Here is a 20042-nt window from a genome sequence, read left to right as displayed (position 1 = left end):
TTTTCCATCTTGTGTTTTGCGGTCATGTGACCATCTGCCTTTATATTCCAGCTTCGCCTTTTTGGCTGTGCTGGACTTCAGTGTTGTTTGACTGTTTTGCTAGCCAGGTGCTTTGGTGCCTATCTCTCAGTTCGCTTGGTCCTTTGGGACCTCTAGTACCCTTTTGTCAGTTTGTCTTTTGTCCAAAACCTGACAAACTGCTCAGAAGACACAACTAACACATGGAAATGTGACAAGTAAATATAGTCATGCGAAAAGAAAGAGGTGGAGGAGTAAAAGGAGGGGGAGACACAGATACAGGCATGTCATGCCCTTCTAAAACTAAAAAAGTGAGAAGCCGACACGGCCAGTCCGTTCCTGCCCGTGCGACCTCCGTGTCGCCGGGTTTGTGCCAGAGCTGCGGTGGACCCTGATGGCCAGCCCCCCTCTCCCAATACTGGTGCCTGTCCGCTGGTGGGTCGAGCCCCCCCGCGGGGGAGGCAGGTCTAAGCTCTGTAATTTAAATTGTCTCTCTAATTTGAATGAGTACACTTTAAATCCTTTTACAAGGATCTATTGGAGGGCAAGTCTGATGCCAGCAGCCGCGGTAATTCCAGCTCCAGTAGCGTCCACTAAAGCTGCTGCAGTTTAAAAGCTTTTATAAGGATCAAGCTTGGCGGTCCACCGCAAGGCGTCCTACCGCCAGTCCTAGTCCCTGTGCCTTGGGGTGCCTCCCCCGATGCTCTTCACTGAGTGGACCGAAGCATTTCCTTTGAAAAAATTAAGTGTCCAAACTACAGGTGGTGTAGCTTGCTTAACAGCTGGGATAATCCGCTGACTAGCAGACACTGCTACTAGGCCCAAAGTATTGCCTGGGTTAGATGCAGTTAAAAATTTGTAATTAGATCTACAGGTGGTGGCTACTCCGCTGACTAGCAGACACTGAAGTTTGCAGCAGACCTCTGATTCCCAGGCTATAGTATGAGTAAACAGCTCTTGAGACTCAACCATCTGTGTTACCCCAAGCCATAGTGTATGTACTTTCTTACGGTTAAAAGGGGGGGTAGAGACCCGACCCACCTGGAATTGACGATGCCAACGTCATGTAAAACACAGCAAGGGGACTCCAAAAAGAGTCTCCATTTTTTCCAAAAATTGTGGCACAGACACCACTTAAGTGGCATCAATTGTCCCAGAGTTGCTTAAAATGGTTGGTGAGGTGATTTTCCAAAATCCTAAAGCTTTTAGTCTCCCCAGGATGACACAGGTGGGGCAGATGGTGGTTGGACCGGCCCGCTGGGCCGCATTGTAGCACAGTGAGCTTTGCACTGCAACTTATGCTTCATATCCATGTGACGGTTCAAGCATAAAGTACTCAAACTATTGTTTTTTTGGCCTCTACTTAGCTTTTGGTGACAAATGTTACAGATAACATGAGTTGGGTCATCCTTAGACATCTGAAAAAATGCCCAGGCTATGCAAGGTTTAGAGCCCATGCGACTCTGCTACTAGCAATACTATCAAATGATTGGCTGGGTTAGATGCAGTAAAAAATTCTTATTAGATACACAGGCGGTGCAGCTTGCTTCGCAGCTGGGCTACTACGCCCAAAGTATTGGTAGACTCTATACTAAATAAGGAAGGATTCACTGACTGTGGTGGCCCCTCCACAGGCCGTGGCGATTGGTCATCCACTTTCGCTGCCCCTTACTCAACGAATTCACAAACATCTCCCGTCGGTTTGGAGTCCCATTATGCCCAACCAAAAACATGGGCCCCACAACAAAGATATCGTTCTTAGGCATCGAAATCGACACCACAGCAAGGTTGTTCCGCCTCCCATGGGAAAAAATACCAAAACATTACACCTGATCTAGGTTTTTTGCGCAGTATGGAAAGTAACACTACAGCAGATGCAAGTATTACTAGATCTCCTCGTGTTTGCGAGCCGGGTGATGCCAGTCGGAAGGGTTTTTTCTCTTCATTTATCGCCCGCAACAAAAGGGGCATCTAAACCGAGTCCTACAATCAGAATCAGCAGGCAGCTACGGGCGGACTTAGAGGTGTGGAAAACCTTCTTATAATCATTCAACAGTCACACGTTATTTATGTCAGCAGAACAGTCCAACATTGAACTAAGATTATTCACCGGGGCGGCAGAATCAGGCAGATATGCAGCGATACTAAATAACCAATGGTGCACAAGTTTATGGCCTCTGTATTGGGCAGAACAAGTGCTGACAAAAAAACAGACAGTCCTGGAACTGTTTCCAATAGTGGTAGCAATAGAAATATGGGGCACGCGCCTGGCTAACAAAAATATACGCTTCATAACAAAAAACACCAGCCTAGCGCACTTCATTAATAATATGGCATCATCGTCTCTGTTACGGGTCCGGGTGGTGGAACCTCTGTGCCGCGGTGCAAGGAGGGACCCAGAGGGGCGTAACTAAGTATCAACTCAGACCGACACTGGTCATACGGCGGCTAACGACTCCGTGACCAGGGAGGGACCGAGCAGAGGGACCAGGTGCTACTCTGGGGACGACCTTGTAAGAGAGCAGGTGGCTCCCACGGGTCAGATGAAAGGGACTGGCCGGTATAGCGGATGGACACAATAAGCAGGCAGAAGTCTCTGGGTTAGCTGACAGGTGGTCACGGCAAGTGACAGCAGGAGCCTCCAGCTAGGCTAACAGGTGGTCACGGCAAGTGACGGCCAAGCAGGCAGAAGTCTCTAGGTTAGCAGGCAGGTGGTCACGGCAAATGACAGCAGGAGCCTCCAGGTAGGCTATCAGGTGGTCACGGCAAGTGACGGCCAAGCAGGCTGAAGTCTCTAGGTTAGCAGGCAGGTGGTCACGGCAAGTGACGGCAGAGCCTCCAGGTAGGCTAGCAGGTAACAGGCAGGCAATAGGCGAGTGCTCCCAGGTGAGCGGGTTAACAGGCACGGCAGGTAGCAGGCAGGTAACTGGCAGGTGCTTCCTGGTAAGCAGGCGGACTTGCCCATAGACAGACTGGCGGGTAGAACGGAAGACAGACTGTCGGGCTGGAGAGTAGCCAGGCTGGCGGACTGGAACAGTAGTCAGGCTGGCAACTGGACCTGAGGGCTAAAGCAGAGGTAAGTATACTGTGCAACAACTATTGCTCGGGCACCTCCATTTTGGAGGAGGTGCCTTATATATGGGAGGTCCTCCGGCAATTGTCCGGGGACTCCTTAGGACGGCGCGCGCGGCCCCTTTAAGAGAGAGGGAGCGCGCCCTAAGCACAGTGCCCGGGAAGCAGCAGGGGGCAGAGATGCCGATGCTACAGTACCCCCCCCCCCTTTACGCCCCCTCTTTTTTAGGCCAGAAAGAAATCTTTCAAGGAGAAGTGGGGCGTGGATGTTCTCCTTGGGTTCCCAAGTTCTCTCCTCTGGGCCAAACCCCTTCCAATCCACCAGAAAAAAGATTTTTCCTCTTACCCTCATGGTGGACAGAATATTCTCTACCTCAAAACGTCCTCAGCGGAAACCGGGGCAGGGAAAGTACCTGGATTGTTGGAAAAAGAATTAAAGACAACTGGTTTGAGGAGAGATACGTGGAAGGAGTTGGCAATCCGTACGGTGGCTGGAAGCTTTAACTTGTAGGCCACTGGATTGGTTTGTTTAAGAACTTCAAATGGACCGATGAACCGAGGGCTCAACTTGTAGGAGGGTATTTTGAGCCGAATATTGTCCTCCATTTAAAATGGGCAAGGCACGTGGCAAGGGACTGGGAAGTGGACGTGATGGTGATGGTGCATGCAGAGGCCGAGGACGTGGCCATGGCCAAGCTGAAATTGTGCCACAACAAACACCCCCATCTTGTCGCTCGACCTTCCTGTCCCAATTACTAGGGGACCGCAGTACACCACTATTGAACCCAGAGCAGTGTCAAAAGGTTGTTGGTTGGATAGCAGATAATGCTTCCAGTCACTTTGCCACCACCACCACCCTGTCTTCCACATGGTCAAGTCTCAGTAGCCGTGAGTCTGGACCGCATATTCCATACCCTAATCCTCCAGTATAGGAGACCCATTCCTTAATAGTGGGAACAATTTTTTTTTAATGAGGATCTCCTCTTCGTCTCTTCAAAGGGGTATTGGAGTGCGTCCAAATTTTTGCCAGCCCTTTCAGTCACTGCATGTGCATTTTCACTATAGGAGACCCACTTCTTAATAACGGGAACAATTTTTTAAATGAGGCTCTCCTCTATGTCTCTTCAAAGGGGTATTGGAGGGTGTCCTCATTTTTGTCAGCCCTTAAACTTGCTGCATAAGCTATAATAGTATAAGAGACCCACTCCTTTATAATGGGAATATTTTTTTAATGAGGCCCTCCTCTACGTCCCTTCAAAGAGGTATTGGAGTGCGTCCTAATTTTGGCAGCCCTTGCAGTCACTGCACACGCAATAACAGTATAGGAGACCCACTCCTTAATAATGAGAACAACAAAGCATAGCCGGCTGATGGTCCTCAAACAATAGTGAGGAACGACTAATGGCCCTCTAACAATAGTAAGGGCCGCATGATTACCTTGTTAAAATAGGCTTTGTGACTTTCACAGTCCCTCCTTCATAAATGAAACAGGATGTGTCTGATCAAGTCTCACACACTACATGGCCAGATAAGGTAGTAAAATGTTAAAATTACATTTACTGGTGAATGTATTTTTCACTGTTGAAAGCAATGCAAAAGTGCAAAAACACATCAAAAACGCTACGTGTGAACATAGGCCAAGGTGTGGAAGAGCATTTTTTGGTGGGTTATTTTGCCTTATATACAAGTCATTACCCTGGAAAGAATGTTCCTTAACTTTTTTTTCCAGGAAAATCTATTTTGGCTTTGTTTTTGTATGTTTTATTGTGAGTCCATAAAAGTGGCATAATACTCTGACAACATTGTTCACAGCAGTGACCTGGGTGTCAGAGATGCTTCCAGGGGTCTTCTCCATGCTGTTCCCATATCATTTGAGCACTGTTTCCATTGATTTGGCCAATTTATAGGTCCCCTCCAGACCTCCGGGAGATGCCGCCTGAAAAATGCTCGAGTTTCCCATTCACTTACATTGGGCTCGTTGCTTGGGTCTAGCACCCGAACATTACAATTTGCTCGACCTGAGCAACAAGCACCTCAGCACTTTAGTTCTCGCCCATCACTAGTGTTGACCTCCTGGATTGTGTGGCTTTGCAAAAGGACTAAGAAGCCGTACTCTAAGCCAAGCGGGCGAACCTGCACCATTGTATGGACTGTTTACTTTGTTTCACTTTGTGCTGGACAAAGGCTGTATTTAAGTTTTTCCTATGATGTGGTTTATGATGACTGAAATAAACCAGCTGGACTTTATTTAGAAACAGTTCCTGTGATACCTCAGATCGCTCCCGAGTAGCATTTTTACATGGCGTCTTCAGATGACCATATAAATCAGACTGAGATTGGAACGCAGTGCGTGGACATACCTGCAGCTCTCCCTATCTGAGCATGACATCTTCATGAATTTTTATGCTGCTGTCATGCTCGGGCCAGGAGAGCCGCCGGTCAGTCCGTGCACTGAGTTCCGATCTCAGTCTAATTTATACGGCCATCTGACTGTGACCTTAGACCGAAAATGCGGTTGTATGAATGTAGCCTGAGTGCTATCCATGGAAAAAACTGACATCACAGCACTTGGACCAATATTATTCAATTGGGCTGTTTAGATGACTGTTTTTTTTGCATACACCAGATGTTCGTGTGAAAAAAAATCACAGCTTGCACTAGTCTCTTCTTTTTTTCTGTTGAGATTTACCCATTGACTTGAATGAATGTTCAAAGAATATATTTTTTTTTTATTGATAATCCATATAGCATCCAATTTTTATGGATACATTGCAATTCTTAACATAGGAAATTGTATTTGGTCTTGTAAATTTTATCTACTGCTGATGTATTAAAACTAATGTCTTGCAGATACCATAGGGATGGAATACAGATTGCATTAGGTTAGTATACAGATAAAAATAGTTAATTTTTTTCTGGATGAAAATAGAGATTATTTTTATACAGTTGTGTGAACTTAGCCTCACTCTTGCTTTGAAGAGACAACTTATTCATTTAAATAGGCACAGTATTTTGAAGAGAGGGAAGACTTTGACTTCTCCATGTCCCTTTCAGGCAGCATGGGATCGAGAGCTTGGGAATTCTTTGTCACCTTCAGAGTGAAACAAGGCCTTTGTTCTCACTCACAAATTATCTTTGTCTTGCCACATTCAGGAGACAAATTACAAAATCCTCTCCAGATGGTATAGGACTCCGGACAGTAAGGTTATGTGCCCACGATGCAGAAATGCTCTGGATTTTTCCTGAGCATTTCTGCATCTCCCTGGCAGAAAAAACGCATGCAGATTTTACATGCGTTTTTCCTGCCAGGGACAAGAATAAGTGAAGCGTTTTTCACATTCGATTTCGCATGCGGGTTGTCAAGCGCTTTCCAAGCGATTTTAGCATCACTTGGAAAGTGCTTGACAACTTGGTCACACTATATAAATCCATGCCGGTTGGTCACACTATATAAATCCATGCAACCGGCATGGATTTATATAGTGTGACCAAGTAATAGTAAAAGAATGGTAAAAAACAAAAAATAAACATTATACTCACCTTCCGATGGCCCCCGGTCTCCTCCAGTGTGTCCGGTGTGTTGGGCGACTCGCGGTGGTCTAAAAGGAGCTTCCATTACGTCATTTAGTCTTGTGACAGGTCACGTGACCGCCGACGTCAGCGGTCGCGTGACCTGTCACATGACTAAATGACATCATGGAAGCTCCTTTTAGACCATCGCGAGCCGCTTGGAAGCCAGGATTCATCTCTGTTAGAACCCTCCTGTTTGTTTTTTCCATCTTGTGTTTTGCGGTCATGTGACCATCTGCCTTTATATTCCAGCTTCGCCTTTTTGGCTGTGCTGGACTTCAGTGTTGTTTGACTGTTTTGCTAGCCAGGTGCTTTGGTGCCTATCTCTCAGTTCGCTTGGTCCTTTGGGACCTCTAGTACCCTTTTGTCAGTTTGTCTTTTGTCCAAAACCTGACAAACTGCTCAGAAGACACAACTAACACATGGAAATGTGACAAGTAAATATAGTCATGCGAAAAGAAAGAGGTGGAGGAGTAAAAGGAGGGGGAGACACAGATACAGGCATGTCATGCCCTTCTAAAACTAAAAAAGTGAGAAGCCGACACGGCCAGTCCGTTCCTGCCCGTGCGACCTCCGTGTCGCCGGGTTTGTGCCAGAGCTGCGGTGGACCCTGATGGCCAGCCCCCCTCTCCCAATACTGGTGCCTGTCCGCTGGTGGGTCGAGCCCCCCCGCGGGGGAGGCAGGTCTAAGCTCTGTAATTTAAATTGTCTCTCTAATTTGAATGAGTACACTTTAAATCCTTTTACAAGGATCTATTGGAGGGCAAGTCTGATGCCAGCAGCCGCGGTAATTCCAGCTCCAGTAGCGTCCACTAAAGCTGCTGCAGTTTAAAAGCTTTTATAAGGATCAAGCTTGGCGGTCCACCGCAAGGCGTCCTACCGCCAGTCCTAGTCCCTGTGCCTTGGGGTGCCTCCCCCGATGCTCTTCACTGAGTGGACCGAAGCATTTCCTTTGAAAAAATTAAGTGTCCAAACTACAGGTGGTGTAGCTTGCTTAACAGCTGGGATAATCCGCTGACTAGCAGACACTGCTACTAGGCCCAAAGTATTGCCTGGGTTAGATGCAGTTAAAAATTTGTAATTAGATCTACAGGTGGTGGCTACTCCGCTGACTAGCAGACACTGAAGCTTTGCAGCAGACCTCTGATTCCCAGGCTATAGTATGAGTAAACAGCTCTTGAGACTCAACCATCTGTGTTACCCCAAGCCATAGTGTATGTACTTTCTTACGGTTAAAAGGGGGGGTAGAGACCCGACCCACCTGGAATTGACGATGCCAACGTCATGTAAAACACAGCAAGGGGACTCCAAAAAGAGTCTCCATTTTTTCCAAAAATTGTGGCACAGACACCACTTAAGTGGCATCAATTGTCCCAGAGTTGCTTAAAATGGTTGGTGAGGTGATTTTCCAAAATCCTAAAGCTTTTAGTCTCCCCAGGATGACACAGGTGGGGCAGATGGTGGTTGGACCGGCCCGCTGGGCCGCATTGTAGCACAGTGAGCTTTGCACTGCAACTTATGCTTCATATCCATGTGACGGTTCAAGCATAAAGTACTCAAACTATTGTTTTTTTGGCCTCTACTTAGCTTTTGGTGACAAATGTTACAGATAACATGAGTTGGGTCATCCTTAGACATCTGAAAAAATGTCCAGGCTATGCAAGGTTTAGAGCCCATGCGACTCTGCTACTAGCAATACTATCAAATGATTGGCTGGGTTAGATGCAGTAAAAAATTCTTATTAGATACACAGGCGGTGCAGCTTGCTTCACAGCTGGGCTACTACGCCCAAAGTATTGGTAGACTCTATACTAAATAAGGAAGGATTCACTGACTGTGGTGGCCCCTCCACAGGCCGTGGCGATTGGTCATCCACTTTCGCTGCCCCTTACTCAACGAATTCACAAACATCTCCCGTCGGTTTGGAGTCCCATTATGCCCAACCAAAAACATGGGCCCCACAACAAAGATATCGTTCTTAGGCATCGAAATCGACACCACAGCAAGGTTGTTCCGCCTCCCATGGGAAAAAATACCAAAACATTACACCTGATCTAGGTTTTTTGCGCAGTATGGAAAGTAACACTACAGCAGATGCAAGTATTACTAGATCTCCTCGTGTTTGCGAGCCGGGTGATGCCAGTCGGAAGGGTTTTTTCTCTTCATTTATCGCCCGCAACAAAAGGGGCATCTAAACCGAGTCCTACAATCAGAATCAGCAGGCAGCTACGGGCGGACTTAGAGGTGTGGAAAACCTTCTTATAATCATTCAACAGTCACACGTTATTTATGTCAGCAGAACAGTCCAACATTGAACTAAGATTATTCACCGGGGCGGCAGAATCAGGCAGATATGCAGCGATACTAAATAACCAATGGTGCACAAGTTTATGGCCTCTGTATTGGGCAGAACAAGTGCTGACAAAAAAACAGACAGTCCTGGAACTGTTTCCAATAGTGGTAGCAATAGAAATATGGGGCACGCGCCTGGCTAACAAAAATATACGCTTCATAACAAAAAACACCAGCCTAGCGCACTTCATTAATAATATGGCATCATCGTCTCTGTTACGGGTCCGGGTGGTGGAACCTCTGTGCCGCGGTGCAAGGAGGGACCCAGAGGGGCGTAACTAAGTATCAACTCAGACCGACACTGGTCATACGGCGGCTAACGACTCCGTGACCAGGGAGGGACCGAGCAGAGGGACCAGGTGCTACTCTGGGGACGACCTTGTAAGAGAGCAGGTGGCTCCCACGGGTCAGATGAAAGGGACTGGCCGGTATAGCGGATGGACACAATAAGCAGGCAGAAGTCTCTGGGTTAGCTGACAGGTGGTCACGGCAAGTGACAGCAGGAGCCTCCAGCTAGGCTAACAGGTGGTCACGGCAAGTGACGGCCAAGCAGGCAGAAGTCTCTAGGTTAGCAGGCAGGTGGTCACGGCAAATGACAGCAGGAGCCTCCAGGTAGGCTATCAGGTGGTCACGGCAAGTGACGGCCAAGCAGGCTGAAGTCTCTAGGTTAGCAGGCAGGTGGTCACGGCAAGTGACGGCAGAGCCTCCAGGTAGGCTAGCAGGTAACAGGCAGGCAATAGGCGAGTGCTCCCAGGTGAGCGGGTTAACAGGCACGGCAGGTAGCAGGCAGGTAACTGGCAGGTGCTTCCTGGTAAGCAGGCGGACTTGCCCATAGACAGACTGGCGGGTAGAACGGAAGACAGACTGTCGGGCTGGAGAGTAGCCAGGCTGGCGGACTGGAACAGTAGTCAGGCTGGCAACTGGACCTGAGGGCTAAAGCAGAGGTAAGTATACTGTGCAACAACTATTGCTCGGGCACCTCCATTTTGGAGGAGGTGCCTTATATATGGGAGGTCCTCCGGCAATTGGCCGGGGACTCCTTAGGACGGCGCGCGCGGCCCCTTTAAGAGAGAGGGAGCGCGCCCTAAGCACAGTGCCCGGGAAGCAGCAGGGGGCAGAGATGCCGATGCTACAGTACCCCCCCCCCCCTTACGCCCCCTCTTTTTTAGGCCAGAAAGAAATCTTTCAAGGAGAAGTGGGGCGTGGATGTTCTCCTTGGGTTCCCAAGTTCTCTCCTCTGGGCCAAACCCCTTCCAATCCACCAGAAAAAAGATTTTTCCTCTTACCCTCATGGTGGCCAGAATATTCTCTACCTCAAAACGTCCTCAGCGGAAACCGGGGCAGGGAAAGTACCTGGATTGTTGGAAAAAGAATTAAAGACAACTGGTTTGAGGAGAGATACGTGGAAGGAGTTGGCAATCCGTACGGTGGCTGGAAGCTTTAACTTGTAGGCCACTGGATTGGTTTGTTTAAGAACTTCAAATGGACCGATGAACCGAGGGCTCAACTTGTAGGAGGGTATTTTGAGCCGAACATGTTTGGAGGAGAGCCAAACCTTGTCTCCCAGACGGAATTGAGGCGGATCCTGACGTTTTTTGTCAGCAAATCTCTTCATCCGCTCGGAGGACTGAAGAAGTGCGGACCTAGTATTCTCCCAAATTGTGGAAAATTCGCTGACCAGAGACTCCGCGGCAGGGTTGTCCACAGAAGCGGAGATGGGAAACGGAATCCGGGGATGTTGACTATAGACTATAAAGAATGGGGACTTGGAAGTCGATTCGCGCTCATGGTTGTTGTAGGAGAATTCGGCCCATGGTAGGAGGTCCACCCAATCAGTATGGTGAGCATTAACAAAGTGCCGGAGGTAGCCAGTAAGGATCTGGTTGATCTGCTCCACTTGACCACTGGACTGTGGATGGTAAGCGGAGGAGAAATCTAGGGTGACATCCAGCAGCTTACACGTAGCTCTCCAGAAACGTGAGGTGAACTGAACCCCTCGATCCGACACGATGTGGAGGGGTAGACCATGGAGACGGAAGATATGAAGGAAGAAGTCCTTAGCTAGCTCTTATGCAGACGGGAGACCAGACAGAGAGATGACGTGGGCCATCTTAGAAAAGCGGTCGGCGACCACCCAAATAACTGTACAACCGGCAGAGACAGGGAGATCTGTAATAAAGTCCATAGCAATGTGTTGCCACGGGGTATCAGGTACGGGAAGAGGTAGGAGATGACCGGCTGGTAGATGTCTGGGAACTTTGTTGCGGGCACAAGACGAACAGGCTGAGACGAAGTCTACCACATCCTTGCGCAGGGTAGGCCACCAATAATGTCGGGTAATGAGCAGGAAGGTCTTTTTCTGGCCAGCATGGCCGGCTAGTTTAGGTGAATGACCCCAGTGAAGGACCTTCCTCCGATCTGGTACTGCTACAAACGTCTTACCGGGTGGAAGACGAGTCAGATCCAAGGGGCCACATTCATAACCTTGGAGGGATCGATGATGTGCATAGACTCCTCCTCTTGGTCGGAGGACAGGAAGGATCGGGACAAGGCGTCGGCTTTGACATTCTTGTCTGCCGGGCGGAAATGTAGGACGAAGTCGAAGCGGGCAAAGAACAAAGACCACCGGGCCTGACGCGGATTGAGTCTTTGGGCATTTTGGAGATATGCCAGATTTTTGTGATCTGTATAGATGATCACCGGGTATAGAGCCCCTTCAAGCAGGTAACGCCACTCCTCCAGTGCCAACTTGATGGCTAACAATTCTCGGTCTCCAATGGAGTAGTTGCGCTCAGACGAGGAGAAGAGTTTGGAGAAGTAGCCGCAGGTTACCATTCTCCCGGATGAAGATTTTTGGGTGAACACCTCTCCGGCTCCGGAGTAGGAAGCATCAACCTCCAGGAAGAACTGTTTGTTGCAGTCCGGATGGTGCAGTACTGGGGCAGAGGAGAAGGCTTGCTTTAAGGAAAGGAAGGCCTCCTCAGCTTCGGGCAACCATACCTTGGGATTTGCTCCCTTACAGATGAGCGCAGATATGGGAGCAGTCCAGGAAGAGAAGTGCGGAATGAAGAGACGATAGTAGTTGGCGAAGCCCAGGAATCGCTGAATCGCCTTCAACCCCTCCCTACGGGGCCACTTTAGGACAGCAGAGAGCTTCTCAGGATCCATTCGTAAGCCTGTCTGGGAGATGACATAGCCCAGAAATGGTAGAGAGGTCTGCTCGAAGAGGCACTTCTCGTATTTTGCATAGAGGTGGTTCTGCCTGAGCCTAAGCAGGACCTGACGAACATCCCTCCGGTGTGTGGGAAGATCCGGAGAGAAGACCAAGATATCGTCCAGGTATACCACCACGCAGGAGTAGAGAAGATCATGGAAGATGCCATTGACCAATTCTTGGAAGAGGGCGGGAGCATTGCAGAGACCAAAGGGCATCACGCGGTATTCATAGTGACCGTCCCGGGTATTGAATGCCATCTTCCACTCGTCTCCTTGACGGATACGGACCAGGTTAGATGCTCCACGTAGATCCAACTTGGAAAAGATCCTGGCGCCCTTAAAGCGATCAAACAACTCGGAGATGAGCGGCAGGGGGTATTTGTTTTTTACCGTGATCTGATTGAGTCCTCTATAATCAATACAGGGGCGTAGCGAGCCATCCTTCTTCTTGACAAAGAAGAATCCGACTCCAGCCGGGGAGTTGGATTTCCGGATGAATCCCCTAGCCAGATTCTCCTCAATGTATACGGACATGGCCCGGGTTTCGTCCGCCAACAACGGATAAATACACCCACGGGGTTGAGTGGCGCCAGGTACCAGGTCGATCGGGCAATCATATGGCCTATGGGGTGGCAGTGTCTCTGCTTCCTTTTTACCGAAGACATCCGCATAGGACCAGTAAGGAGCCGGAAAACCGGGTAAATTAGCTGGGATAGGTGGTGGACGAGCCGGGCGAACCGGAACCAGGCAGGTCCTGTGGCAGTCCTGACCCCACCGGAGTACCTCACCGGAATGCCAGAAGGAGATTTTCTCAGAGTGCAGCATTCCCACCTGCAGGATTATGGGTTCAGTGACGAGCAGGATGGTCACCGAAAGTAGTCTTCCATCCACGGAGGCGACGGACAATGGTTCAGCCAGAGGTTTGGTGGGAATCTGGTATCTCTCTACCAGGGACTGGGAAATGAGGTTTCCAGCAGCTCCAGAATCCAGGTGAGCAATTTCAAAGTGACGGTTTTCACCCCAGGAGATAGAGACAGACAAAGTCAGGGATGGAGAGGGCTTACTTTTGCCTAGGATGACCTCTCCGAGCGGTCCTAGACACTGGAGTTTCCCGGCTTCTCCGGGCAGGAACGGATCAGGTGCTCCTTACTTCCACAATAGAAACAGCTCCCCTCAGCTCGGCGTAACTCTTGGCGAGATTTGATCATCTTGGTCAGATCGATCTGCATGGGTTCGGGCGAGTGTGCCCGGGGAGTGACTGGTTGAGAGGCAGGTCTCTGAAAAGTGGGAGCAAGACGGGGAAACTTTCTCTCCCGGTTGATCTCTTTGGTGCGTTCCTGGAACCGGATGTCAATCCGGGTGGCTAGTGACACCAGGTCATCCAGGGTGGTAGGAATGTCCCGACCAGCTAGCTCGTCCTTAATTCGACCAGAAAGGCCCTCCCAGAAGACGGACACCAGAGCCTCGTTATCCCAGGCAAGCTCAGAAGCGAGGGTACGGAACCGTATGGCATATTGACCCACGGTGAGATTCTCTTGGCGGAGACGTAGCAGAGAGGAGGCTGAGGAGGTTTTTCGTCCTGGTTCATCGAAGACTTTCCGGAAAGCAGCGAGGAAAGATGAAAAGGTCGGACACCAGAGGATCCCCTCTCTCCCACAAGGGATTTAGCCATGCCAGTGCCTCCCCAGTGAGATGGGACATGATGAATGCCACTTTGGCCCGGTCGGAGATGAACAGATGTGCCAAGAGTTCAAAGTGCAGAGTGCACTGGTTTATGAAACCTCGAGCTAGGGCGGGGTTGCCACCAAAACGAGGAGGTGCAGAAAGCCGGGGACCAGAGCTGGATGCCATAGTATTGGTGGGCAGCGGCGCTGCCGGAGCAGAAGTCGTACAACTCGAGGTGGACGCAGGGGGAACAGGCAGTGTGTCCAGGCGGGAGTTGACACTCCGCAGGAAGTTCAGGATGGTTTCCTGTTGGGATCTCTGACGGGACACCTCCAGGTATAGGTCAGAGAGCGAGGGAGCTTGGGTGCCACCGGGTTCCATGGCCCGAGCAAACTGTTACGGGTCCGGGTGGTGGATCCTCTGTGCCGCGGTGCAAGCAGGGACCCAGAGGGGCGTAACTAAGTATCAACTCTGACCGACCCTGGTCGTACGGCCGCTAACGACTCCGTGACCAGGTGCTACTCTGGGGACGACCTTGTAAGAGAGCAGGTGGCTCCCATGGGTCAGATGACAGGGACTGACCGGTATAGCGGATGGACACAACAAGCAGGCAGAAGTCTCTGGGTTAGCTGACAGGTGGTTACGGCAAGTGACAGCAGGACCCTCCAGGTAGGCTAACAGGTGGTCACGGCAAGTGACGGCCAAGCAGGCAGAAGTCTCTAGGTTAGCAGGCAAGTGGTCACGGCAAATGACAGCAGGAGCCTCCAGGTAGGCTATCAGGTGGTCACGGCAAGTGACGGCCAAGCAGGCTGAAGTCTCTAGGTTTGTAGGCAGGTGGTCACGGCAAGTGACGGCAGAGCCTCCAGGTAGGCTAGCAGGTAACAGGCAGGCAATAGGCGAGTGCTCCCAGGTGAGCGGGTTAATATGCATGGCAGGTAGCAGGCAGGTAACTGGCAGGTGCTTCCTGGTAAGCAGGCAGACTTGCCCATAGACAGACTGGCGAGTAGAATGGAAGACAGACTGTCGGGCTGGAGAGTAGTCAGGCTGGCGGACTGGAACAGTAGTCAGGCTGGCAACTGGACCTGAGGGCTGAAGCAGAGGTAAGTATACTGTGCAACAACTATTGCTCGGGCACCTCCATTTTGGAGGAGGTGCCTTATATATGGGAGATCCTCCGGCAATTGGCCGAGGACTCCTTAGGACGGCGCGCGCAGCCCCTTTTAGAGAGAGGGAGCGCGCGCGCGCCCTAAGCACAGTGCCCGGTAAGCAGCGCGCGCCGAAAGCAGCAAGAGGAGCGCTGGAGGACGCCGCGCGGGGAGCGAGGAGGTGAGAGGGACGGCGTCTCTGCCTGGCAGGGGGCAGAGACGCCAATACTACAGTCTCTCCCAGTGCTAGGCCTACTACGCCGGCTAGCATTCCTGTGCCTAAAACACAATGTATGGGTCCGCGCTAGCCACGATGCTGAGGGGTCTAACGCTGCTGCTAACGCTTTATCACAATTCAATTGGCAAATTTTTACAGAGCTCCTCCCCAACGCCCACCCATCGGGCAACAGTTTCCCAGCCTCCCTATGGTATCTAGTGGCGAATAGTTGATGCCATTAATCAGAGCATCAGTTGCCCCGTCGATGTGGCAAGCATACGGTAAGGCATGGGAAGAGTGGACACGACTAGTAGCAGGCAGACGGGCATATCAGGGGCGTCAGCGCAGCGGTGGCTGACCGGAGTAGCATTTCACTTCCAACTTCTGAATTGGGGAGATGTGACAAAGAGATTCATCATCAGACAATCCATAAAAGGGTGGAAAAGGGGTCAGCCAAGTCAGGAGTGTAGACGTCCCGTCCCGTGTCACTAAAACTGATATCTCACATCATATCCCTAACACCATTAACATGACACTCACAATTCGAAGCAACACTACTGTCTAATGCATTTGCGATCGCCTTCTTCGGGGCGCTATGCATAAGCGAATTAGTCCCTCAATCCAAAATTACCACCAGTGGAGGCTTATTACACCAGGACGTAGTCATAGCCAATAATGCAATACGTCTATGCATACGCAAATCAAAAACGGTTCCAGCGGGCAGGGGCACTTGGGTACTTCTACAACCCACAAACGGTACGCTGAGTCGGGTAACAATAGTAAAAACATATATAACCATCAGATCACAAAGTAATTTCTTCCTATCACACATTGATGGAATGCCATTATCAAGATACCAGTTCCAAGCTATATTTAATAAATGCCTAACATCGGCAGGGAACCACCTGAAAGATTATGGGACACACTCATTCCGCATAGGCACGGCCACGGAAGCAGCAAGAGCAGGACTGTCAGAAACGGAAGTTCAGAGGATAGGGAAATGGCGATCCACGTGTTTGGTGAGATACATAAGACCGGACTTGTTATCCTAACGTGGTTTGTTTCTTTTACAGGTGACGCTAAGCCAACAGTGTGGGTGATAGGTCACTCGTATATATATTGTGCAGAAAAAAGGGCGAAAGTCCGCCCAGGCGGAAGGAAATTTGAGTTTCATAACACATATTTCAACTAGAGAGGTATTAGAGGCCTGCAATGGCCACAGATACTAATGGAGGTAATCAAGGTAGGGAGAGAGGCAAGAGGTCCGGTCATCTTAGTTATACAGGCCGGGGGAAACGACATAGGTTATCACAAGAGCGCATAACTAATGGCAATAATGAAACTAGACACTGAGCGCTTCAGAGAATTTTTCACAAAAATAACTATAGTATGGTCAGAGATTGTGCCGAGAGCGGTATGGCAAGGTGCCCGAGACATCACGTCCACTGAACGGACAAGGCGGCTAATAAATATTTGGATGGCAAAATTTATAAGAGACTGAGGCGGTGTAGTGATACGACACCGACAACTGGAAGGAGATAAAGCAGGCCTCATACGGCCCGACCGTGTTCACTTAATGGATATTGGACTGGAGATATTCCTGTCAGGACTCCAGGACGGAGTGGAACAAGCGTTAAGAGTGATGGATGGGGGTCAGAGTCCTGCATACGAGTACGCAGGATCCTCCGTGGCCTGGAAATAGAAAGGACATGTTGGAGAGTTACACTTGTTGGCCAACTTGCCGGTGTGGAGACACAGGGCATGCTGCAACAAGCTGAATTATTTTAGAAATAAAATGCCTTTATAATGTCATGAGTATAAACAGTTAATAAAGCTGTGACCGATCCTCACCCATCCAGTTGTAAGAGTTACATGATTGTATTGTCAATGAAAGGGGGGCGGTAGGGGGGCTGAGCGTCTGGGTTTGGTTGGGGGTCCCCACAGTCTGCCTAGGCTAGATGCAGTTAAAAATTATTATTAGATACACAGGCGGTGCAGCTTGCTTCACAGCTAGGCTACTACGCTGACTAGCAGACACTGAAACTTTAGAGCAGACCTTTGAGTAAACAGTTCTTCAGACTCGACCATCTGTGTTACCCGAAGCCATAGTGTATGTAGTTTCTTACGGTTAAAGGGGGGGGGGGGAGACCCAACCCACCTGTAATTGACGATGCAACGTCACGTAAAACACAGCAAGGGGACTCCAAAAAGAGTCTCCATTTTTTCCAAAAATTTGTGGCACAGACACCACTTAAGTGGCATCAATTGCCCCAGAGTTGCTTAAAACGGTTGGTGAGGTGATTTTACCAAATCCTCAAGCTGCACCCTGCTACAAAGCCCAAATTATTTTCCAGCCAAGATACAGATAAACATGATTAGTAATTTGAAAGCTTAAAACGGTTGGTAGGGTGATTTTAACCAATCATCAAGCTTTTACTCTCCCCAGGATGACACAAGGGTAGAAAAGTCCTTGCGGATCCATGATTTGTTCATCTTTATGAACTTGAGTCTGTCTGCAATCTCAGTGGACAGCCGCGTGCGCTTATCTGTCAGCACACCACCAGCAGCGCTGAACACACGTTCAGAGAGAACGCTGGCTGCGGGGCACGACAAGATCTCCAAGGCGTGAGTGGCGAGCTCAGGCCATTTTTCCAGATTGGAAGCCCAAAATGAGCAAGGGTCCAGTGACACAGTCATGGCTTCGATGTTCACTTGGAGATACTCCTGTACCATCGTCTCTAGGCATTAACTATGTGTCAGACTCCTTGTCTCCTGTGGCCTTGCAAAGGATGGGCTAAAAAAGTGGTGAAATGATTGCACAAAATTGCTGTTACCAGCAGATACTGTGTTTCTGTTACGGTTTGAGTGCTGAAGACTCGACAGTCCCATGGTTGGGAAGTTAGAACTGTGAGATTCACTACGTGCACCACTGGTGTTTTGTGGAAAAGCACATGTAAGATTCTGCAACAGTCTCTGCTGATACTCCTGCATGCGTGAATCCCTTTCTATGGCAGGAATTATTTATGCAAATTTACTTTTGTACCGGGGATCTAAGAGTGTGGCAACCCAGTAGTCAGGATTATTTCGAATTCTGACAATCCGAGGGTCATGTTGCAGGTAGTGCAGCAAGAAGGCACTCATGTGTCTTGCGCATCCAGGAGCACCAAGTCCCTGTTGTGTTGGTGGTGAGGTAAGAATCATGCTTCCTTCCTCTGCCCTCTCCCCCCAACCTCGCACAACAGAAATGTGATCAAGGTCTCCCTCATCTGTACCACCGTGTTTACACTGGACTGCATACAGGACAGCACACCACAGCCATTACCATGGACGTACCATTTCTGGTTTATACTCCAAAGTATACATTGACAGTTTTCAGTTCAGCAACCGTAGTGGATTCTATCCACCCTCATGACCCTTGCCTTGTACACTGATGAAGGTCCTGAGGGACCAAAACGTTTGTCAATTTTATTGTACTTACTTCATTAAAAACTCTAAATAATTTTTCACTGAATCCTTGAGTGCCGGGTTTTTCTAATATATTGTATTCGGCTTGGTACCCTACCCGTGCACCAAGAACTGATCAGGAGTGTGATAGTTTTTGTATTTTACAGAGGATGAAGAGGCCGCGGATGCACAAGATGGGGCAAACGGTGGTTGGCCCAGCCCGCTAGGCCGCATTGTAGCACAGTGAGCTTCCCACTGCAACTTATGCTTCATATCCATGTGACGGTTCATGCGTGAAGTACTCAAACTATGGATTTTTTGGCCTCTACTTAGCTTTTGGTGACAAATGTTACAGATAACACGAGTTGGGTCATCCTTATCGATCTGAAAAAATGCCCAGGCTATGCAAGGCTTAGAGCCCATGCGACCTGAAGAGCCACCACGACTTGTGGTCAGAGGCACAGTTGTGTTTGAGGATGCAGTTGTTGACGTGCTTCCAGTACTACGTCTCTGTCCAGGAAGGCGCAACCTAACTTCGTCGTCACTAGCATCCTCCTCCACCTCCTGTGCTGACCTCATCTCTTGGCTGACTGTGGGTTGACAGTAAATGGGATCTCCAACCTCGTCATCATCACCCTGTGTGTTCTCACACCCGTCGTCCTCAGAGCCAACCTCTTCCTGCCCTGACCGAAAACTCAAGTTGTCGCTCCAATCAGGTATTTGAGTCTCATCATCGTCTTCCTCATTGTCTCCACCAACAGGAGTTACAGTTTGGGAATGAGGGTCTACATTATGGTCAGAACCTTCTGCGTCTGGTCCTGGATCCGACTCATAAAGATTCTGGGCATCAGTGCAGATAATTTCCTCGTCTGGATTCACAGAAGCTCTGGCGCAGACCTCTGATTCCCAGGCTATAGTATTATGAGTAAACAGCTCTGCAGACTCAACCATCTGTGCTACCCCATACTCAGATGGGCAGCTGGAGACTTGGGAGCTGTGAGGAAGCAAGTGCGATTGGGGTGACACCTCTGAGGACTGGAGTATTTGTGATGTTGAAGTTGAGGTGTAGGAGAGCCCACTTAAAGGAGCACTTGATATCCGTTGAAGCACCTGCTGTTTTTGTGCCTCATCTGGAATTTGTAGCGATGGGCGTGGCCGTAAGAAAGGGATCGGATCACATTGTCCACGAAAAGAAGTAGACATCTTAGTTTGGCTGGAAGATGGTCTTTCTTCTGCAGATGCTACTGTTGCTTTAACACCTACCACACGGACACAACCTTTTTTTCCCTTCCCAACACGCCTATTCCCCTTTCCACCAGCAGCAGGCCTTTTGCCACTCATTT

The 20042-nt window shown here is 49.5% G+C and overlaps 1 protein-coding gene across 1 annotated transcript in view; it reads left to right on the top strand.

The window, feature by feature from the left end:
- Positions 1-5950: 5950 nt before the first annotated feature.
- The window catches only part of LOC141257787 (uncharacterized), a 1010546-nt gene continuing 996454 nt past the window's right edge, over positions 5951-20042 (top strand). The window contains exon 1 of the mRNA XM_073672765.1: positions 5951-5972. The gene's annotated coding sequence lies outside the window, so the exon portion shown is untranslated. The remainder of the gene's footprint in view (positions 5973-20042) is intronic.

This window comes from Phyllobates terribilis, unplaced genomic scaffold (genome assembly GCF_046119375.1).
Source record: "Phyllobates terribilis strain yellow unplaced genomic scaffold, ASM4611937v1 Scaffold_3__8_contigs__length_932513732, whole genome shotgun sequence".
In the NCBI taxonomy this organism is placed as follows: domain Eukaryota; kingdom Metazoa; phylum Chordata; class Amphibia; order Anura; family Dendrobatidae; genus Phyllobates; species Phyllobates terribilis.
The sequence above is the reverse complement of the archived record's forward strand: the minus strand, read 5'-3'. Positions and strand labels throughout refer to the sequence as shown.